Source organism: Triticum aestivum, chromosome 3D, assembly GCF_018294505.1.
Source record: "Triticum aestivum cultivar Chinese Spring chromosome 3D, IWGSC CS RefSeq v2.1, whole genome shotgun sequence".
In the NCBI taxonomy this organism is placed as follows: domain Eukaryota; kingdom Viridiplantae; phylum Streptophyta; class Magnoliopsida; order Poales; family Poaceae; genus Triticum; species Triticum aestivum.
The window spans coordinates 228,302,020-228,326,998 of NC_057802.1; positions in this window are offsets into that span (position 1 = coordinate 228,302,020).

Consider the following 24,979-nt stretch of genomic DNA (forward strand, 5'->3'; position numbering starts at 1 on the left):
TTTTGTTCAGTTCATCTGACTATAGATGTGGTGGAACTGTACAACGTACTTAAAATTAGCTAGTACGTGTTGGCAACAATTGGGGAAAAGTTTGGTCGGTTCAGCTGTCCAGTTGAACTGTTTGTATAAATTAAGAACGACTCCTTAATCTATGAATGAAATCTATGCTTAATTACTGAATTTTAGTTGCAAAACTTAGATACTGCTAGTTATTTTTACCACAGCATGTTGATGCCGCTCCATGATAGCATGCCAAGTTTCATGAATTTTAGACGAGTTTTGGATTTACTAAAATTTAAAAACCAGGCATCTCAATGTTTTACCGGGAATCAAGGGTGCTTTAGTGTTTGAAATTCATTCCCATCTCTTGCATGGGACGTAAGCATGCACCCAAGGATACATATTTGATATTTCAACCAATTTATATGCACTGGAGCATGTGCATCTAGTTCAAATTTGAATTATGCACATAAATGCATTGAAAACTCAGTTAATGCATAAAAATGTCCAAACGAACCCCAAAAATCACAAAAATTCACAAAACACTCCTGTTGTTCTATGTTGACACGAGAAAAAATTTGAACGCAATAAGAGGGAATGGATATTGTTTCGTCCCCAAAGGTGGGATGTTCCCTACCGAAAACCATCATGCTTGTTGTGAGAAGCTCTGATTTGTGAGAAGCATATACCCAAACCTGCCCCAAATGGGACAAATTTTTTACCACGACATGTTGATGCCGCTCCATGATAGCATGCCAAGTTTCATGAATTCAGACGAGTTTTCGATTTACTAGAATTTAAAAACCAGGCATCTCAATGTTTTTCCGGCAATCAACGGTGCCCTGGTGTTTGAAATTCATTCCCATTTCTTGCATGGGAACAAAGCATGCACCCAAGGACAGAGATTTGATTTTTCAACCAATTTATATGCACTGGAGCATGTGCATGTAGTTCAAATTTGAATTATCCACATAAATGCATTGAAAACTCAGTTAATGCATAAAAATTTCCAAACGAACCCCGAAAAATCACAAAAATTCACTCAACACTAGTGTTGTTCTATGTTGACACAAGAAAAAAAATTGAAAGCAATAAGAGGCAATGGATATCGTTTCGCCCCCAAAGGTGGGACGTTCCCTACCGAAAACCATCATGCTTGTTGTGAGAAGCTCCGGTTTGTGAGAAGCATAGACCCAAACCTGCCCCAAATGGGACAAATTTTTTACCATGGCATGTTGATGCCACTTCATGATAGCATGCCAAATTTCATGAATTTCAGACGAGTTTTGGATTTACTAGAATTTAAAAACCAAGCATCTCAATGTTTTCCCGGCAATCAACGATGCCCTGGTATTTGAAATTCATTCCCATTTCTTGCATGGGACCTAAGCATGCACCCAAGGACACATATTTGATTTTTCAACCAATTTATATGCACTGGAGCATGTGCATGTAGTTCAAATTTGAATTATGCACATAAATGCATTGAAAACTCAGTTAATGCATAAAAATGTCCAAAGAACCCTGAAAAATCACAAAAATTCACACAACACTCCTGTTGTTCTATGTTGACATGAGAAAAAAATTGAAAGCAATAAGAGGCAATGGATATCATTTTGTCCCCAAAGGTGGGACGTTCCCTACCGAAAACCATCATGCTTGTTGTGAGAAGCTCCGGTTTGTGAGAAGCATATACCCAAACCTGCCCCAAATGGGACAAAAAATTTACCACAACATGTTGATGCCGCTCCAGGATAGCATGCCAAGTTTCGTGAATTTCAGATGAGTTTTGGATTTACTAGAATTTAAAAACCAGGCATCTCAATGTTTTGCCGGCAATCAATGGTGCCCTGGTGTTTGAAATTCATTCCCATTTCTTGCATGGGATCTAAGCATGCACCCAAGGACACAGATTTGATTTCTCAACCAATTTATATGCACTGGAGCATGTGCATGTAGTTCAAATTTGAATTATGCACATAAATGCATTGAAAACTCAGTTAACGCATAAAAAATGTACAAACGAACCCCGAAAAATCACAAAAATTCACACGACACTCCTGTTGTTCTATTTTGAAAAGCAATAAGAGGGAATGGATATCGTTTCGTCCCCAAAGGTGGGACGTTCTTTACCGAAAACCATCATGCTTGTTGTGAAACGCTCCGGTTTGGGGGAAGCATATACCCAAACCTGCCCCAAATGGGACAAATTTTTTACCACGAATGTTGATGCCGCTCCATGATAGCATGCCAAGTTTCATGAATTTCAGAAGAGTTTTGGATTTACTAGAATTTAAAAACCATGCATCTCAACGTTTTTTCGGCAATCAATGGTGCCCTAGTGTTTGAAATTCATTCCCATTTCTTGGATGGGTCCTAAGCATGCACCCAAGGACACATATTTGATTGTTCAACCAATTTATATGCACTGGAGCATGTGCATGTAGTTCAAATTTGAATTATGCACATAAATGCATTCAAAACTCAGTTAAGGCATAAAAATGTCCAAACGAACCCCGAAAAATCACAAAAATACACACAACACTCCTGTTGTTCTATGTTGACACGAGAAAAAAAATTGAAAGCAATAAGAGGCAATGGATATCGTTTCATCCCCAAAGGTGGGACGTTCCCTACCGAAAACCATCATGCTTGTTGTGAGAAGCTCCGGTTTGTGAGAAGGATATACCCAAGCCTGCCCCAAATGGGAAAAAAATTTTACCACGACATGTTGTTGCCGCTCCATGATAACATGCCAGGTTTCATGAATTTCAGATGAGTTTTGGATTAAGAATTTAAAAACCAGGCATCTCAATGTTTTACCGGCAATCAACGGTGCCCTGGTGTTTGAAATTCATTCCCATTTCTTGCATGGGATCTAAGCATGCACCCAAGGACACATATTTGATTTCTTAACCAATTTATATGCACTGGAGCATGTGCATGTAGTTCAAATTTGAATTATGCACATAAATGCATTGAAAACTCAGTTAATGCATAAAAATGTCCAAACGAACCCCAAAAAATCACAAAAATTCACACGACAGCTCCTGTTGTTCTATTTTGACACAATTTTTTTTGAAAATCAATATGAGGGAATGGATATCGTTTCCTCCCCAAAGGTGCGACGTTCTTTACCGAAAACCATCATGCTTGTTCTGAAAAGCTCCGGTTTGTGAGAAGCATATACCCAAACCTGCCCCAAATGGGACAAAAATTTTACCACGAATGTTGATGCCGCTCCATGATAGCATGCCAAGATTCATGAATTTCAGAAGAGTTTTGGATTTACTAGAATTTAAAAACCATGCATCTCAACGTTTTTTCGGCAATCAATGGTGCCCTGGTGTTTGAAATTCATTCTCATTTCTTGCATGGGACCTAAGCATGCACCCAAGGACACATATTTGATTGTTCAACCAATTTATATGCACTGGAGCATGTGCATGTAGTTCAAATTTGAATTATGCACATAAATGCATTGAAAACTCAGTTAATGCATAAAATTGTCCAAACGAACCCCGAAAAATCACAAAAATACACACAACACTCCTGTTGTTCTATGTTGACACGAGAAAAAAATTGAACGCAATAAGAGGCAATGAATATCGTTTCGTCCCCAAAGGTGGGACGTTCCCTACCGAAAACCATCATGCTTGTTGTGAGAAGCTCCGGTTTGTGAGAAGCATATACCCAAGCCTGCCCCAAATGGGACAAATTTTTTACCACGGCATGTTGATGCCGCCCCATGATAGCATGCCAAGTTTCATGAATTTCAGATGAGTTTTGGATTTACTAGAATTTAAAAACCAGGCATCTCAATGTTTTACCGGCAATCAACGGTGCCCTGGTGTTTGAAATTCATTCCCATTTCTTGCATGGGACCTAAGCATGACCCAAGGACACATATTTGATTTTTCAACCAATTCATATGCACTGGAGCATGTGCATGTAGTTCAAATTTGAATTGTGCACATAAATGCATTGAAAACTCAGTTAATGGATGAAAATGTCCAAACGAACCCCGAAAAATCACAAAAATACACACAACACTCCTATTGTTCTATGTTGACACGAGAAAAAAATTGAAAGCAATAAGAGGCAATGGATATCGTTTCGTCCCCAAAGGTGGGATGTTCCCTACCGAAAACAATCATGATTGTTCTGAGAAGCTCCGGTTTTTGAGAAGCATATACCCAAACCTGCCCCAAATGGGACAAAATTTTTACCACGGCATGTTGATGCCACTCCATGATAGCATGCCATGTTTCATGAATTTCAAACGAGTTTTGGATTTACTAGAATTTAAAAACCAGGCATCTCATTGTGTTGGCGGCAATCAACGGTGCCCTGGTGTTTGAAATTCATTCCCCTTTCTTGCATGGGACCTAAGCATGCACCCAAGGACACATATTTGATTTTTCAATGAATTTATATGCACTGGAGCATGTGCATGTAGTTCAAATTTGAATTATGCACATAAATGCATTGAAAACTCAGTTAATGCATGAAAATGTCCAAACGAACCCCAAAAATCACAAAAATTCACACAACACTCCTGTTGTTCTATGTTGACACGAGAAAAAATTTGAAAGCAATAAGAGGCAATGGATATCGTTTTGTCCCCAAAGGTGGGACGTTCCCTACGGAAAACCATCATGCTTGTTGTGAGAAGCTCCGGTTTGTGAGAAGCATATACCCAAGCCTGCCCCAAATGGGACAAAAAGTTTACCACGGCATGTTGTTGCCGCTCCATGATAGCATGCCAGGTTTCATGAATTTTAGATGAGTTTTGGATTTACTAGAATTTAAAAACCAGGCATCTCAATGTTTTACCGGCAATCAACGGTGCCCTGGTGTTTGAAATTCATTCCCCTTTCTTGCATGGGACCTAAGCATGCACCCAAGGACACATATTTGATTTTTCAACGAATTTATATGCACTGGAGCATGTGCATGTAGTTCAAATTTGAATTATGTACATAAATGCATTGAAAACTCTGTTAATGCATAAAAATGTCCAAACGAACCCCGAAAAATCACAAAAATTCTCACAACACTCCTGTTGTTCTATGTTGACACGAGAAAAAAATTGAAAGCCATAAGAGGCAATGGATATCGTTTCGTCCCCAAAGGTGGGACGTTCCCTACCAAAAACCATCATGCTTGTTGTGAGAAGCTCCGGTTTGTGAGAAGCATATACCCAAACCTGCCCCAAATGGGACAAATTTTTTACCACGGCATGTTGATGCCGCTCCATGATAGCATGCCAAGTTTCATGAATTTCAAACGAGTTTTGGATTTACTAGAATTTAAAAACCAGGCATCTCAATGTTTTGACGGCAGTCAATGGTGCCCTTGTGTTTGAAATTCATTCCCATTTCTTGCATGGGACCTAAGCATGACACAAGGACACATATTTTCTTTTCAACCAATTTATATGCACTGGAGCATGTGCATGTAGTTCAAATTTGAATTGTGCGCATAAATGCATTGAATACTCAGTTAATGCATAAAAATGTCCAAACGAACCCCGAAAAATCACAAAAATTCACCCAAGGACACTGATTTGATTTTTCAACCAATTTATATGTCATCCGTTGCCGCTGTGACCCCATTATGTAATTCAAATCAAGATGAAAAATCAAGTAGACAGCACACAGTTTATTATCAGCAACCGTGTGGGATGTAGCACAAAATATCCTGGAGCACCGTCGGTGTATAGTACCCCTATGGCTTACGCGAGAAGGTGTGTCGGCTACAGTCCACAGCTGGCATCTCAAGCACACTAGCTCGCTCCCCAAATATCATTTCACTGTTCAATCGTCGCCGGTGAAAGATGGGCACATGGACCCGCGTCGTGAGGCAACTTCAGTGGCCCACTCCGGTGAGAGCGCGGTAGCAGCCGCCATGGATGTGCTAACAAGGTGCATGAGCGCGGCCGCAATCTACGACCGGGTGGCAAAGGCAGCCCAAACGGCCGCTATTGCTTCTCAGGTGGCGGCAGCAACATCTGCCTCGGGGATAGCAACTAGCGAGAGCAGCACAGCAGCTGTCCGTTCCGCAGCGGCGGCCTTAGCCCCGATGGAGGCCACCCACGACCATGTCGAGGCCACCCACGCCCAGCTCCTGGTGGGCACTGCACAAATTGAACAAAGCTTCTCCGACAACGGTCGGCAACCCACGGCCGAAGAGCTGGCAATCGCCGAGAGCGTTCGAGCAGCCATCCGTTCCTCCGCCGCATACCTTGCGATGACGGAGCCCGTCCAAGCCCAGATTGCATCCGCCCACGCCCAGCTCATGGCGGCCTCTTCCAAAGAGATGGCGGATGCGGATGGAGAGATGCTTGCCGAGTATGGTGCGATGGATGCCATGGAGCCCCTTCCCCAGGAGACTGTCGGGCGTGAGCTGGACATGGAGGCGGCGGCGGAGATCGACGAGCACCACCCGTAGTAGTACTCTTTGTTTTGTTTAATTAAGAGCGCCAGTCTTTAATTTGTTAAAGTAATGTTTACGTCAGCTAGCTCTTTTTAATTGCTGAACTTACTCGATTAAGAAGTGTGGGTGTGCTGTAGTCTCCTTTGTGTAGCCAAATTATGCATTGACGTGGATGACCACTTTAACCATGGAAATTCAAACCAAAATTTTTTGACGTTCAAACTCATCACACATGGGTGAAGCTATCTGAATCGTTTGTGATGTCCACATATCGTACACAGTTCTGAATAAGGGACCGTGTCTGATGACACTTTGCGCGCCAGTTTTTTGGCTGAAGCGATTCCAAATTTTCGGCTTCGCAGAAATATCTACCTCCCCGCCCCCCTCCCCTTACCAAAAGCCACATTTCCCCCTCTTTCTGCCTTCCTTTCCATGTTGAAACCTTCACTCCTTTCTTGCAGCACCGCCTCCTCGTCGGCGACCCTCCTTCATGCTGCTCGGCCTCGTCTATCTAGGAAGGTAATCCACACCCGACCCCCATCCTCCTCCTCCTTCCACATCCCACATGCCCCGACCGCCGGCGCGAGCGCGACACCTTCCACCCAAATCACCGACCCCTCCACCAAATAAGCGCTGGCCTAAGCCATGGTGCATGCAGTATAGCCAGGATCTCAAGGAGCATTTGGCAGCGGAGAAGCAAATCCCGGCCGCATGCGCGGATGAGGTCGCGATGGCTGCCATTCGTGCCGACCCCCAGATCTTGGAGGAGCACCTTGCCATTTGCTAGCTACGCCGGTTAAGCATGCTCGGTTTACCCATTGCGTATGCTGCTCCTGCCTTTCCTTCACAAATTCTAGTGAATTGTGCTATCTAATTTTACCATGCAATCTGTTGCTCTAGTGTACATGTTCTATATGTCGTGCAGTGTGGTGCTCACTTATTAACTGTTTTGTTAATTAGTTGTCGTCTTCAGTTAACTGTTTGGTTCAATTCTGCAAATGTGATGTTCAATTCTTCAGGCTGCAATTTTGTATTGTCTTCCATGTGAGAAATAAATTGAATTTATCTTTACAAAATACATGAGAAACGAATACAATTGCTATATTTCCAAGTTGTCAAGCATGCTTGGTTTGGTTATACATTGTGCAATGTGGTGCTCAGTTAACATTTGGTTCATTTGTGTTGTGGTGTTTAGTTAACTATTTTGTTCAATTCTGCAATGCGATGTTCAATAGTTGTGGGTGCATTCTATTATTGTATACCATCTAAGGAATAAATTGAATTTGGCTGTAGTTAATACATGAGAAACAAATACAATTGCTACAATTGGCTGTAGTTAACTATTTGGTTAACTGTCTTATCATCTATTAGGAGTATGTTATATTGTGCAATGTGGTGCTCAGTTAATGTTTGGTTCATTTGTTGTGGTGTTTAGTTAACTGCTTGGTTCAATTCTGCAATGCGATGTCCAATTGTCGTGGGTAGTATTTTGTATTATTGTGCATGTGAGGAATAAATCGAATTTGGCTGCACTTAATACATGAGAAACATATACAAGTGCTATATTTCCTAGTTCTTAATCATGCTTGGTTTGGGTAAATGGGTTTTCCGTGTGGCTTGAATTAATCTGATGAATCTGCAATGTGCTTATTTTTCATCAACATATTTTACTGATAGCATGCGAACCCTTACTTAACCTGATGACTAACTACCTTATATGTGTTACAGGGAAACAATGGGAAGCACTGAGGTTTACAATCGAGGTTAGCACATGCATGGTCCATTCTCTAATAGCACATTATTGTGCAATTGCAGGAACCATTCTCTAATACAACACCCACGGTTCAATATTGAAGTGTTCCTGAAGAGGACGAAGGACGGACGGTCAATCATCCACAGGCACTGGCCTAAAGTTGCAAAGACCTTCAACATGAATGAAGGCTCAATATTCGCCTTCCGCTTCAGCAGTTTTCCATATGAGAAGCATCTGTCTATATACCGTCTATGATGCTAATTTCGAAAGGTTCTACATGATGCATGTGGAATTTGCTGCTGGTGTAGTTGTGTAATGGGGTAGCTGAGTGCTGAAGCTATATCATGTTGTAATCTGATGTATTTCAATTATGAAATTCTGCTTCCTTAATATGGAAATGAAATATATTGTGTGCTTAATATGAAATGTCAATTAGATTAATAAATGGATTATGAATAATCGGATAATTAGCCTGCTAATGGTGAATTAGCCTGCTAATTGGGTTTTGCTATTGCAAACGGTTGTTGAAAAAATACCGTGGGCGATGACCTCAGGCAACGCACACAGTTTCTATGAATAAACCGTGTTGGATCAATGAACAATCACACATGACTTTCTCTTGAAAACTGTTTGCGTTAGGCCACCTTGGACAAATGTTTACCACATAAAAACGGTGTGTGATGGACAGCCTTTGCCACACAGTTTCTTCTGCGGTCCATGTGTGATAGATTCAATAACGCAAATGATTTAACGGGAAAAATTGTGTGTGATGTACCTGTGAACGGAAACTTTTTCCTTGGAGCGACTGTGTGGGATGTACATATGAATGGAAACGTTTAGCGGGGACTCACTGTGTGGGATGTACTTGCGACTAGAAACAATTTCGCCGTATAATTGTATTTTTTTAGCTCTACTGTACGTATTTCCATATTTGAGCGCTCGCCGGTCGCACACGACCTCATTTTGCCGAGCGTGTGTGCGAGGAGGGCATATTGTTGGTGTCAAAACCGGCGGATCTCGGGTAGGGGGTCCCGAACTATGCGTCTAAGGTCGATGGTAACAGGAGACAGGGGCACGATGTTTACCCAGGTTCGGGCCCTCTCTATGGAGGTAATACCCTACTTCCTGCTTGATTGATCTTGATGAATATGAGTATTACAAGAGTTGATCTACCACGAGATCGTAATGGCTAAACCCTAGAAGTCTAGCCTGTATGACTATGGTAATGAGTGTCCTGATCCGGATTAAGCCCTCCGGTTTATATAGACACCAGAGGGATCTAAAGTTACATAAGGTCGGTTACAGAGAAAGGAAATCTTCATATTTGGTCGCCAAGCTTGCGTTCCACGCCAAGGAGAGTCCCATCCGGACACGGTGAAGTCTTCGGTCTTCGTATCTTCATAGCCCGTCAGTCCGGCCCATGTCTAACAGGCCGGACGCCCGAGGACCCCTTAGTCCAGGGCTCCCTCAGTAGCCCCTGAACCTGGCTTCAATGACGAGGAGTCCGGCGCGCAGATTTGTATTTGGCATTGCAAGGCGGGTTCCCCTCTCTCCAGATGCTTCACAATAGTCTTCGGATGATCGAGTTCAGCTCTGCAACACAAATAACTTATATCTCCACAGGGGGCATAATAATAGATAAGTCCAATCCTCTGGCAACTTTTTACAACATGACATCACGTCAGTCCAGTCATTATTTTGAACCGTTTTTCCCACCTGCTGCCCCACGTTCTGAGACGCGGTTTTCATTGGCACATCTTATCCAAGCAAAGATCGTGTCCCCTTATTAAGGGATTCTTTATCAACACGGACGTGGGTAACCCAACCGTCTTCAGGGTACAACTCCTTGGGAATAGGCAAGTTTTAAGGCTCAGGAGGAGGCATTCAATATTCACAGCCTTTATAAAGGGGTACATACACGTCTTTCTTCTCCACGCTTGCTTCTTCCTCAACCCTTATTACGTCGAGTTCCAAAACCCAGGTTTCAATCTCCGCGAGCCTCAGTCATGTCCGGATCCAGCCGTCAAGGCCGGTGGGTGGCTTCTTCTGTCATAGAGGAGGATATCACGAAGCTTCGGGCGGCAAGATATCTGACCGCAGAAATCCTCCATCGGCTTCCTGCGGAAGGGCAGGTTATCCCTACCCCTAGATCCGGCGAGAGGGTTGTGTTCGTTTCCCACTTCCTCCGAGGGCTAGGGTTCGCCCTCAATCCCTTCGTCCGGGGGCTCACGTTTTATTATGGACTTGATTTTCATGATCTCGCCCCAAACTCTGTTCTTCTCATCTTGGCATTTATCGTCACGTGCGAAGCCTTCCTCCGAACTCCTCCACACTTTGGCCATTGGCTCAAGACCTTCAATGTGAAACCGCAAGTGATAGAGGGGGAGCAGGCGGAGTGCGGTGGTGCCTCAGTGAGCAAGCTTACCAACGCGATTTGGCTAAAAGGATCCTTCAAAGGATTTTCCGACTTATGGCAGCAGGAGTGGTTCTATATCACCGAGCCCCGTGGTTCCAAGTGGGCAGCTTCGCCTGCGTTCCAATCTAGCCTTCAAATTCGGCTTGCATCATGGATTAATAAGGGGTTGGACTGGGGATCAGCTGACGAAGTGCGGACTTTGCAGAGTCGCATCCGAAACCTCATTGAGAGGGATATCGATCTTGTCAATGTTAATCAGGTAATGCTAGTTCGCCGGACCCTGCCGTGCCAGCGACGGCCTCTCCGCATGTGGGAGTTTAACCCCGAAGGGCCACGGACTCTTCAGCACTTCTTCGGCACTACGCACGAAGGAATGTGGAAATTATTTTTCGGGAAACGAAGACAATGGTCGGAGACCACAGAAGATACCGGCCTAGACTGTAACCATCCAGATACCACGGTAAGTACCCGTCCGCCGAACACCTCATAATCAGATATCCTTTGGTAAGATACTAAGCAAACAATCTTTTTCTAGGGCTGGATAAAGAAAGCAACGGATCCGGATTCCGGCCCCTCTTCCCGAAGACTCAGCGGATCCCTTGTTAACAAGGATGCTGGCACCGGCGCCATACCAGGCACCGGTAGGGGAGGGCAAGGTGGAGAGTGAGAAGACCCGGGATGGCCTTTGTTCCGGAGGTAAATTAGATACCGAGTCCGGAGAAGTTGACATTTCCTCGCCCGAAGACGAAGGCGAAGGAGAAGCAAGTATCCCTTCTCCATTTAGGAAGAAAAGGACCGCCTCCGAAGGTTGGGATGGGCGGCCTGCCAAGAGGGGCAAGATGCCACCGTCGGGCGGCTCGAGATTGGAAGGTGACGCCGTTGAACAGCTTCGTCATGAGGACAAGCCCTCGACCAAATCGTAATTGAATCCGGGGTGCCTTGATCGCATCCCGTTTCTTTCCTGTAACCGAAGAGACATGTAACGTGCCTGTGTATTTTTACAGTTCGACACAGAGTTTTCCTGGGCAATCCTCTTCTTCGGGAGATCTCCTCCGAGAGATGATGGAAAGCGAGACGCCTCCCTCGACCTCCTCGCCCCATAAGGCGGACGGCTCCGAAGTGTCATGTCGGAGGTTTTTCTTGATCAACAAGCGGTGCAGGGGATGAAAGAGGTAGTACCCGAAGGTGGACCTCCGATCGTCCAGGATTCGGGGGCCAATAATGAAAGCCCCGGACTGTCTGGTTTTCAGCCAACGATGATTCTGGAGCCGGGTGAACAGGTTCCTTCCAAGGATGGTCGTGCTCCTACAGCGGCTTCCGGAGACCCGGCGGTGCCGGATATATTGAGGGATATGCTGCGACAAGCATCTGTCTCAGGGGAACAGCGTACCTTGATGGGTACGGTGGTTGAGAAGATTCTGTCCGCGAAGAGCGGATTGAATGAAGCCTTCATGAGCCTGCTAAGAGGCGTCGAGGTTTGTGATGTAATATTTTCAACTATATTTTATTTGCAAAGATGCACCTGTGTATAGGTAATAGCCCCTGAGACTCGGGTTGGCTTCCCATGGGAGGCAAATGGAGGATCAAGAAGAAATACTCAAGGACTAATCTGATTAACTAGAACACAGGCTGCTTCCCCCTGGCTACTTCCCGGACTACGGATATTGCTGAACTGCAGCGGAAGCTTGATGTGGCAGGGGATGACATTGCGTTAATCAATATGCGTCTTGACGAGTCGCAAGGTATGTAATCGTAGCAGTCCTTTCCCATATTTTTTTGTAATATAAGCATGACGCTGAAAGTTATATACTGGGATATACATGGCTGCAGATGGTGCTGCCTCCGTTGAGACTCTTCGGGCGGAGCTGGCCCGGCCCAAGGAGCAGGCCCGGTTTAGTAATGCGGCTGCCGAAAAGGCATCGGCTGAGTTAAAGGCCGAACAAGCTGCTCGGTGCCAAGACGAGGAGAAGATATCCATGATGGCGCTCGAACTGAAAAATGCTACTGGCCGCTGTGAATTTCTTGAGAAGGAGAATGAAGCCAAAACGGCTGAACTTGATGCTACCTCTGGAGCACTGCGTTGGTTTTCCCTTGAAGAGGAAAGGGTGATGCAGAAGAGTAGCGTAAGTATTTCCCTCAGTTTTTGAGAACCAAGGTATCAATCCAGTAGGAGGCCACGCACGAGTCCCTCGCACCTACACAAACAAATAAAATCCTCGCAACCAACGCAATAAAGGGGTTGTCAATCCCTTCACGGTCACTTACGAAAGTGAGATCTGATAGATATGATAAGATAATATTTTTTGGTATTTTTATGATAAAGATGCAAAGTAAAGAAAGCAAAATAAAGACGGCGCCAGAAATAGCTTGTTGACGGGAGATTAATATGATGGAAAATAGACCCGGGGGGCATAGGTTTCACTAGTGGCTTCTCTCATGAGCATAAGTATTACGGTGGGTGAACAAATTACAGTTGAGCAATTGATAGAATTGAGCATAGTTATGAGAATATCTAGGTATGATCATGTATATAGGCATCACATCCGAGACAAGTAGACCGACTCCTGCCTACCTCTACTACTATTACTCCACACATCGACCGCTATCCAGCATGCATCTAGAGTATTAAGTTCAAAAGAACTGAGTAACGCTTTAAGTAAGATGACATGATGTAGAGGGATAAACTCGTGCAGTATGATATAAACCCCATCTTGTTATCCTCGATGGCAACAATACAATACGTGCCTTGCTACCCCTATTGTCACTGGGAAAGGACACCGCAAGATTGAACCGAAAGCTAAGCACTTCTCCCTTTGCAAGAAAGATCAATCTAGTAGGCCAAACCAAACTAATAATTCGAAGAGACTTGCAAAGATAACCAATCATACATAAAAGAATTCAGAGAAGATTCAAATATTGTTCATAGATAAACTTGATCATAAACCCGCAATTCATCGGTCTCAACAAACACACCGCAAAAGAAGATTACATCGAATAAATCTCCACAAGAGAGGGGAGAACATTGTATTGAGTTCCAAAAAGAGAGAAGAAGCCATCTAGCTAATAACTATGGACCCGAAGGTCTGAGGTAAACTACTCACACATCATCGGAGAGGCAATGGTGTTGATGTAGAAGCCCTCCGTGATCGATGCCCCCTCCGGTGGAGCTCCGGAAAAGGCCCCAAGATGGGATCTCACGAGTACAGAAGGTTGCGGCGGTGGAATTAGGTGTTTGGCTCCATATCTGGTAGTTTGGGGGTACGTAGGTATATATAGGAGGAAGAAGTACGTCGGTGGAGCAACATGGGGCCCACGAGGGTGGAGGGCATGCCATGGGGGGTAGGCGCGCCCCCCTACCTCGTGCCTTCATGTTTGATGTCTTGATGTAGGGTCCATGTCCTCTGGAGCACGTTCGTTCTGAAAATCACGTTCCCGAAGGTTTCATTCCGTTTGATATTCTTTTTCTGCGAAACTCTGAAATAGGCAAAAAAAAACAGCAAAATCTGGGCTGGACCTCCGATTAATAGGTTAGTCCCAGAAATAATATAAAAGTGTGTAATAAAGCCCAATAATGTCCAAAAACAGAATATAATATAGCATGGAACAATCAAAAATTATAGATATGTTGGAGACGTATCAAGCATCCCCAAGCTTAATTCCGGCTCGTCCTCAAGTAGGTAAATGATAAAAACAGAATTTTTGATGTGGAATGCTATTTGGCATAATTTCAATGTAATTTTCTTAATTGTGGTATGAATATTCAGATCCGAAAGATTCAAGACAAAAGTTTAATATTGACATAAAAATAATAATACTTCAAGCATACTAACTAAGCAATTATGTCTTCTCAAAATAACATGGCCAAAGAAAGTTATCCCTACAAAATCATATAGTCTGGCTATGCTCTATCTTCACCACACAAAATATTTAAATCATGCACAACCCCGATGACAAGCCAAGCAATTGTTTCATACTGTTGGTGTTCTCAAACTGTTTCAATCTTCACGCAATACATGAGTGTGAGCCATCGACATAGCAGTATATGTGGAATAGAATGGTCGTTGTGGAGAAGACAAAAAAGGAGAAGATAGTCTCACATCAACTAGGCGTATCAACGGGCCATGAAGATGCCCATTAATAGATATCAATGTGAGTGAGTAGGGATTGCCTTGCAACGGATGCACTAGAGCTATAAGTATATGAAAGCTCAACAAAATGAACTAAGTGGGTGTGCATCCAACTCGCTTGCTCACGAAGACCTAGGGCATTTTGAGGAAGCCCATCATTGGAATATACAAGCCAAGTTCTATAATGAAAAATTCCCACTAGTATATGAAAGTGATATCATAGGAGACTCTCTATCATGAAGATCATGGTGCTACTTTGAAGCACAAGTGTGGTAAAAGGATAGTAACATTGTCCCTTCTCTCTTTTTCTCTCATCATTTTTTTGGGCCTTCTCTTTTTTATGGCCTCTCCCTTTTTTTTAGTCCGGAGTCTCATCCCGACTTGTGGGGCAATCATAGTCTCCATCATCCTTTCCTCACTTGGTACAATGCTCTAAAAATGATGATCATCACACTTTTATTTACTTACAACTCAACAATTACAACTCAATACTTAGAACAAAATATGACTCTATGTGAATGCCTCCGGCGGTATACCGGGATATGCAATGAATCAAGAGTGACATGTATGGAAGAATTATGAACGGTGGCTTTGCCACAAATACAATGTCAACTACATGATCACGCAAAGCAATATGACAATGATGGAGCATGTCATAATAAACTGAACGGTGGTAAGTTGCATGGCAATATATCTCGGAATGGCTATGGAAATGCCATGGTAGGTAGGTATGGTGGCTGTTTTGAGGAAGGTATATGGTGGGTGTATGATACCGGCGAAAAGTGCGCGGTATTAGAGAGGCTAGCAATGGTGGAAGGAAGAAAGTGCGTATAATCCATGGACTCAACATTAGTCATAAAGAACTATATACTTATTGCAAAAATCTACAAGTTATCATAGCACAGTATTACGTGCATGCTCCTAGGGGGATAGATTGGTAGGAAAAGACCATCACTCGTCCCCGACCGCCACTCATAAGGAAGACAATCAATAAATAAATCATGCTCCGACTTCATCACATAACGGTTCACTATACGTGCATGCTACGGGAATCACAAACTTTAACACAAGTATTTCTCAAATTCGAAACTACTCAACTAGCATGACTCTAATATCATCATCTTCATATCTCAAAACAATTATCTAGTATCAAACTTCTCATAGTATTCAACACACTCATAAGATTTTTTTTACTAATCTTGAATGCCTATAATAGTTAAAGCAAATTACCATGCTGTTTTGTAGGACTCTCAAAATAATCTAAGTGAAGCATGAGAGAACAATAGTTTCTATAAAACAAATCCACCACCCTGCTCTAAAAGATATAAGTGAAGCACATAGAGTATTCTAACAATTTCCGAATCATCTGTGTCTCTCTCAAAAGGTGTGTACAGCAAGGATGATTGTGGAAAACTAAAAAAATAAAGACTCAAATAATACAAGACGCTCCAAGCAAAATACATATCATGTGGTGAATAAAAATATAGCTCCAAGTAAAGTTACCGATGGAAGTAGACGAAAGAGGGGGTGCCTTCTGGGCATCCCCAAGCTTAGGCTCTTGCCACTCCTTGTTCCATAATCCATCAAATCTTTCACCCAAAACATGAAAACTTCACAACACAAAACATAACAGAAAATCTCGTGAGCTCCGGTAGCGAAAGAAAACAAAACACCACTTCAAGGTACTGTAATAAAATCATTCTTTATTTATATTGGTGTTAAACCTACTGTATTCCAACTTCTCTATGGTTTATAAACTATTTTACTAGCCATAGATTCATCAAAATAAGCAAACAACACACGAAAAACAGAATCTGTCAAAAACAGAACAGTCTGTAGTAATCGGCAACTAACGCAAACTTCTGGAACTCCAAAAATTCAGCCAAAATAGGAAGGCCTAGAAAATTTGTTTATTGATCAGCATCAATTAGAATCAATATTTTATCACGTTCTGGTGATTTGTAACAATTATTTTCGTGAACAGAAAGTTTCTGGAATTTTCAGCAAGATCAAATAACTATCATCCAAGAAGATCCTATAGGTTTAACTTGGCACAAACACTAATTAAAACATAAAAACACATATAACCAGAGGCTAGATCAAATATTTATTCCTAAACTGAAGCAAAAAGCAAAAAAATAAAAATAAAATTGGGTTGCCTCCCAACAAGCGCTATCGTTTAACGCCCCTAGCTAGGCATAAAAGCAAGGATAGATCTAGGTATTGCCATCTTTGGTAGGCAATCCATAAGTGGCTCTCATGATAGATTCATATGGTAGTTTAATTTTCTTTCTAGGAAAGTTTTCCATGCCTTTCCTTAACGTAAATTGGAATCTAATATTTCCTTCCTTCATATCAATAATTGCACTAGTCGTTCTTAGGAAAGGTCTACCAAGAATAATAGCACATGAAGGATTGCAATCTATGTCAAGAACAATGAAATCTATGGGCACATAGTTCCTATTTGCTACAATAAGAACATCATTAATTCTTCCCATAGGTTTCTTAATGGTGGAATCCGGAATGTGCAAATTTAAAGAGCAATCATCAAAATCACGGAAACCTAGCAAATCGCACAAAGTTTTTGGAATCGTGGAAACACTAGCACCCAAATCACACAAAGCATAGCATTCATGATCTTTAATTTTAATTTTAATAGTAGGTTCACACTCATCATAAAGTTTTCTAGGGATAGAAACTTCCAACTCAAGTCTTTCTTCATAAGATTGCATCAAAGCATCAACGATATGTTTAGTAAAAGCTTTATTTTGACTATAAGCATGTGGAGAATTTAGCACGGATTGCAACAAGGAAATACAATCTATCAAAGAGCAATTATCATAATTAAATTCCTTGAAATCCAAAATAGTGGGTTCATTAATATCTAGAGTTTTGATCTCTTCAATCCCACTTTTACCAATTTTAGCATCAAGATCTAAAGACTCCGAATTTTTGGAACGCCTTCTAGGTAGAGGTGGTTCATATTCAGTCCCATCATTATCAAGATTCATATTACAAAACAAAGATTTAATAGGGGACACATCAATAACTTTTAGATCTTCATCTTTATTTTCATAGAAACTAGAAGAACACGCTTTCACAAAACAATCTTTCTTGGCACGCATCCTAATGGTTCTTTCTTTCCACTCATCAATGGAAATTCTCATGGCTTTGAGAGACTCATTGATATCATGCTTGGGTGGAATAGATCTAAGTTTCAAAGAATCAACATCAAGAGAAATTCTATCAACGTTCCTAGCCAATGCATCAACTTTAAGCAATTTTTCTTCAAGCAAAGCATTGAAATTCTTTTGCGAATTCATAAACTCCTTAACACTAGTCTCAAATTCAGAGGGCATCTTATTAAAATTTCCATAAGAATTGTTGTAGGAATTACCTTAATTATTAGAGGAATTACTAGGATACGGGCTAGGATTAAAGTTTTCTCTATACGCGTTGTTACCAAAATTATTCCTACCAACAAAATTCACATCCATAGATTCATTATTATTATCAATCAAAGTAGACAAAGGCATATCATTAGGATCAGAAGAAACACTTTAATTAGCAAATAATTTCATAAGTTCATCCATCTTTCCACTCAAGATATTAATTTCTTCTATCGCATGAACTTTCTTATTAGTAGATCTTTCGGTGTCCCATTGAGAATAATTAACAATAATATTATCTAGGAGTTTAGTAGCTTCTCCTAAAGTGATTTCCATAAAACTGCCTCCCGCGGCCGAATCTAAAAGATTTCTAGAAGCAAAATTCAATCCGGCATAAAATTTTTGTATGATCATCCACAAATTCAAACCATGTGTAGGGCAATTATGTATCATTAATTTCATCCTCTCCCAAGCTTGTGCAACATGTTCATTATCAAGTTGCTTATAATTCATGATATCGTTTCTAAGAGAGATGATCTTAGCGGGAGGAAAATACTTAGAGATAAAAGCATCTTTGCACTTATTCCAAGAATCAATACTATTTTTAGGCAAAGACGAAAACCAAGCTTTAGCACGATCTCTAAGCAAAAAAGGAAATGGCTTGAATTTAACAATATCATTGTCCAAATCTTTCTTCTTTTGCATATCACACAAATCAACGAAGCTATTTAGATGAGTAGCGGCATCTTCACTAGGAAGGCCGGCGAATTGATCTTTCATGGCAAGATTCAACAAAGCAGCATTAATTTCACAAGATTCAGTATTGGTAAGAGGAGAAATCCGAGTGCTAAGGAAATCATTGTTTTTGGTATCAGAGTATTATCTTGAGCCATCGTGACAAGCAAGCAATCCAACACACGAGCAAACAAGAAGCGAGCAAAAAAGAGGCAAACGGAAAAGAGAGGGGGCGAATAAAACGGCAAGGGTGAAGTGGGGGAGAGGAAAACGAGAGGCAAATGGCAAATAATGTAATGCGGGAGATAAGGGTTTGTGATGGGTACTTGGTATGTTGACTTTTGCGTACACTCCCCGGCAACGGCACCAGAAATGGCTCGTTGTCGGGAGTCAAATCTTGACTTGACTTCGCGTAAGCCTCCCCGCCAACGGCGCCAGAAATCCTTCTTGCTACCTCTTGAGCACTGCGTGGGTTTTCCCTTGAAGGGGAAAGGGTGATGCAGCAAAGTAGCGTTAGTATTTCCCTCAGTTTTTGAGAACCAAGGTATCAATCCAGTAGGAGGCCACGCACGAGTCCCTCGCACCTACACAAACAAATAAAATCCTCGCAACCAACGCAATAAAGGGGTTGTCAATCCCTTCACGGTCACTTATGAAAGTGAGATCTGATAGATATGGTAAGATAATATTTTTTTGGTATTTTTATGATAAAGATGCAAAGTAAAGAAATCAAAATAAAGACGGCGCCAGAATAGCTTGTTGACGGGAGAGTAATATGATGGAAAATAGACCCGGGGACCATAGGTTTCACTAGTGGCTTCTCTCATGAGCATAAGTATTACGGTGGGTGAACAAATTACTGTTGAGCAATTGATATAATTGAGCACAGTTATGAGAATATCTAGGTATGATCATGTATATAGGCATCACGCCCGAGACAAGTAGACCGACTCCTGCCTGCATCTACTACTATTACTCCACACATCGACCGCTATCCAGCATGCATCTAGAGTATTAAGTTCAAAAGAACAGAGTAACGCTTTAAGTAAGATGACATGATGTAGAGGGATAAACTCGTGCAGTATGATATAAACCCCATCTTGTTATCCTTGATGGCAACAATACAATATGTGCCTTGCTGCCCCTACTGTCACTGGGAAAGGACACCGCAAGATTGAACCCAAAGCTAAGCACTTCTCCCATTGCAAGAAAGATCAATCTAGTAGGCCAAACCAAACTGATAATTCGAAGTGACTTGCAAAGATAACCAATCATACATAAAAGAATTCAGTGAAGATCCAAATATTGTTCATAGATAAACTTGATCATAAACCCACAATTCATCGGTCTCAACAAACACACCGCAAAAGAAGATTACATCGAATAGATCTCCACAAGAGAGGGGGAGAACATTGTATTGAGATCCAAAAAGAGAGAAGAAGCCATCTAGCTAATAACTATGGACCCGAAGGTCTGAGGTAAACTACTCACACATCATCGGAGAGGATATGGTGTTGATGTAGAAGCCCTCCGTGATCGATGCCCCCTCCGGCGGAGCTCCAAAAAAGGCCCCAAGATGGGATCTCATGAGTACAGAAGGTTGCGGCGGTGGAATTAGGTTTTTGGCTCCGTATCTGGTAGTTTGGGGGTACGTAGGTATATATAGGAGGAAGAAGTATGTCGGTGGAGCAACATGGGGCCCACGAGGGTGGAGGGCGCGCCCCCTACCTCGTGCCTTCCTGGTTGATGTCTTGACGTAGGGTCCAAGTCCTCTGGATCACGTTCGTTCTGAAAATCACGTTCCCGAAGGTTTCATTCCGTTTGGACTCCGTTATTTTTTGAACACATGTAGCACGCATATGTGGATTTTTCTGGTACTACCCTTTTGAGATGCGCAAGTGTGATTCACATTTTTTTAAATGCTCTATTATGTGCGTGGCTCTGCAAAAAAAAAATTGAAAGTACGGGGTATTTTATGTTTTCTAGGCAAGGTCAGTCTTACCGATGTCTAGGCTGGTGGGCTTGAAGCCGGCCTGCGATATTCAAGCCCTCCTCTCTCATGATTGGGGCTTGAAAATATATTAAGCCCATTTGCTTCTTGACTGGCAAATATTTCAAATATTATGTTCTCAGTTTTAAAATATTCAAGCCAAACAACAGGCACCCTGCTCATACTTGCACGTCATTTGATTGTTTCCCCTTCTTGTCCTGCGTCATTTCAAACCTGAAAAAAGTAGGCTACACCAGAGATGGAGGAGTGAATAGCATAAAACTACCACTTTTCGCGTTATGATTTCAAAAAACTATCGAAAAATTGATATTCTTTTTCTGCGAAACTCTGAAATAGGCAAAAAACAGCAAATCTGGGTTGGGCCTCCGGTTAATAGGTTAGTCCCAAAAATAATATAAAAGTGTATAATAAAGCCCAATAATGTCCAAAAACAGAATATAATATAGGATGGAACAATAAAAAATTATAGATACGTTGGAGACGTATCACTTGACAAGGCCTTACGAGAGGGGAAAGAAGCGCGGTCTGAATCCAGAGCAGCCCGTGAGGACATCCGGCAAGCTGGGGAGATTGCGGCCGGTAGGCCCTTTTTGCTGCACGCTAAGTTCGGCGATCCGAACTATGCTCATCTTAACCAAGTGTGGAGTTCTCCGGACGAGTTTTTAGACATGCCGAAGAGTTCTTCCGATGCGGCGCAGTTTTACCATGCGCGAGAGGGGTATGCAACGGAGAAGCTTTTCTGGTCACAATTTGGCGCGTCAAAGCACCCTCTATTGCTGAATGAATAGATGTCCCAATGGGCTGAGCTTCATAGGATATCCGGCGCTGCCATGAAGAACGTCATAATCCGGCTGTGGCCAACTGAGCCTGTTCCGAATAGCTACTTCGGCTTGGTGCAGCGGCTTGTTGATGCGGCGCCACGTATTGACGCTGTGAGGCGGTCGGCGTGCATTGAGGATGCACGGATGGCCTTTGCCCGTGTCAAGACATATTGGGGGAAGATGAAGGCCATCGATGTTGCAGCGAAGAGTCCACCCAAGGGCAAGGACCATCACGCACTAGAGCATTATTTTGTAGACGTCTTAGAGGCTGCCCGCTTGATAGAGGGTCAATGCTTGAAAGACATAGTATTCGAGTGAGGTGTAAGGGAATAGTAAAAGACAATTTTATATTTAATTTATTTTTATGTTTTGCTCGAAAGCTTTTTGTTCCTCCTGTGCGGCCGTTTTTATATAATCTGAAAGTTTTCCAGTCATCGGCTTCAGCCCCCTCGTAGGAAGTACGGGGGTGTTCGGAAAAGCACTTGATCACTCTTGACCCAACGTCTTGGTCCATGAAGGAGGTGACAATACGGCGAACCAGGCAATCAGACTATAGGGCGTTAACACTTTCACTTAGCCATAGGAGTTTTATGGTGGGTCTATGATATAGCCCCTGGTATGTACGCGGCTTATTTTTAGTACGATGCGCTATACAGATGATCTGAAAAAGATCCTTCGTATAACACGGAGAGAATCGCTAAAGATTCCAATAAGTCATCGAGTGGTTGACCAGCTCTCGCCGCATCATGATAGTCAGTTTTTGGCTTTCTCTACTGAGGTGCTTGACCAGATGAACCGGAAGCACAATCGCAGTAGTTCTGCCTTTACTACCCTAGCCGATAGAGCGGATCGTAGGGTAGCAAGCACAGGAGCCGGGCAACCCAACTATTGACCCAAGACATGATTCGGAGCTGATGCATATAAGGCCAAACTCGCAACGCCGAAGTATGCTATAAAGCTATTCGGACTTGCCGGCAACTCATTTGTTCCCATACCGAGCCCGTGGCGAGTTATGCCGAGGTGTGTGTGTGAAACAACCACAGGAGCAAAAATTCGGGTCGATTAATAAAAAGTCGATACTGGACATTGATTACGTGTACTGGGAGTTGAGTGATATGCCAATTATTATATAAATAACAAAGCCGCAACCCTGGCTATTTGACATGCCCGGGGTCGAAGGCTGAGGAAAAAGTCACTTTACAGGCTCGGAATAGAGAGCTCGGTCTACAAAAAGTTATTTTGGACCTCCTGTCGCACGTCTGCGCCGCCTGTCCTCGGTGAAGGGATTCCTTGACAGGAATAACCCGTGGATGATTGCACGAACCCGGACTCTGATAGAGTCCTCGGGGTGACCGGCCCTTGAGCTACCTGTGGAGGGGATAATAAAAAGGAAAAAAAGGGGGCAGTTAGAAAAGTAGGGGGGTTGCAGACACACCCATATTGTGCTTCCGCCGGTGCCCATGGTATTTCAGGTGCATAATTATGTATGCGTGGTACCCACTTTGAAGGCATATTAGGTAGACGGCGGAAGCCGAATTGCTACTCCAATATGGACATTGATCGGTCATGTTGAATGAAGACCAGCGGCATGATGGCCGACGTGGTATGCGGCGTGATAAGGCCGCTGTGTAGTTCGGCTGAGGTAGCATGATATGATCTCATGCACAGAGGGAGTGTTTCGTGTCCTCACCTCTAGGGGTGTGTGTCATGTATACCATGTTTACTGTTTTTGCTTCGGGGGGAAATTGCTTCTGACCCCCGGTATCTGGTTGGTGGATCTCTTCGTCGTCCCTATCGCCGGGCGGCCACCTCCCCTTGTGTTCGGCGTTGAGCTTGCCGGCCTACTTGAAGACCCAACAGCTTCTGTTGGTATGATTAGCTGGTTTATCGGGGTGGCCATGAATCTGGCAGGGTCGATCCAATATCCTGTCTAGATTGGATGGTCCGTCCCTGTTTGCCTTGAATGGCTTTTTCCGTTGACCGGATTTGGGACTGCAGAATCCGGCGTTTACCGCTGTGTCGCGTGATCTTTCATTATCATTGCGAATTTTGTGTTTGTTGCGTCGTGGCTTGCCATTGCTGTCTTGGATTTCGGAAGTGCCCGGGTCGCAGGCGATGTTGCTTCTACGAGCGAGCCAGCTGTCTTCTCCCGCGTAAAAGCGGGTCATTAGAGCGGTAAGGGCTGTCATGGATTTAGGTCTTTCTTGGCCGAGGTGGCGGGCAAGCCATTCATCCCGGACGCTATGTTTGAAGGCCGCAAGGGCTTCCGCGTCCGGACAGTCGACGATTTGGTTCTTTTTAACTAAGAACCTAGTCCAGAGCTTCCTGGCCGACTCTCCAGGCTGCTGGACAATGTGACTTAAGTCATCGGCATCCGATGGCCGGACATATGTTCCTTGGAAGTTGTCGCGAAAGGCATCTTCCAAATCTTCCCAGCTGCCAATAGAATTTTCCGGCAGACTGTTTAACCAGTACCGAGCTGGTCCTTTGAGTTTCAGTGGTAGGTATTTGATTGCATGAAGATCATCTCCGCAGGCCATGTGTATATGGAGGAGGAAGTCCTCAATCCATACCGCGGGATCCGTTGTTCCGTCGTATGATTCGATATTCATGGGTTTAAACCCGTTTGGGAATTCATGCTCCATTACTTCATCTGTGAAGCAAAGAGGGTGTGCGGCACCCCTATACTGGGCCACATTGCGACGTACCTCCGATGGAGTCTGTTTGTAGTTTTTGGCCTGGGCGTGGCGGGGTTTGTCATGTGTGAATAGGTAGCCATCGTCGCGTGTCGAGGCACGTCCTCGCGATCCATAGATTGATCTTATGTGTCCTGCTCTACTGTCCAAGTCCTGTCGACGGTCGTATAACTACTGGAATCAGCTAATTTGCCATCTGCCAGCTCTTTGCCGTCCGCTAGCTGACGGCAAAGAAGCTCTTTGCCATCAGCTACACATAAACAGACGGCAAAGAAAAGGCTGACGGCAAAGAAGCTCTTTGCCATCTGCCAGCTCTTTGCCGTCTGCCAGCGGACGGCAAAGAATCTTTGCCGTCCGCTGGCGGACGGCAAAGAGTGTGGTGGCCCCCACCCCCCGCTCGTTTGAAAAAATCCTAACGGCCCACCTCTTTGCCGTCCGCTAGCGGACGGCAAAGATGCAGAAAGGCGGACGGCAAAGGCTGGCGGACGGCAAAGAGGGCACTTGCCTAACGGCAGGTACCCCCCGCCCGTTACTCACTTCGTCCTCGCCTCGCCCTTCTCCTCCCACCCCGCCGCCGCCGCCGCCCCGTCGCC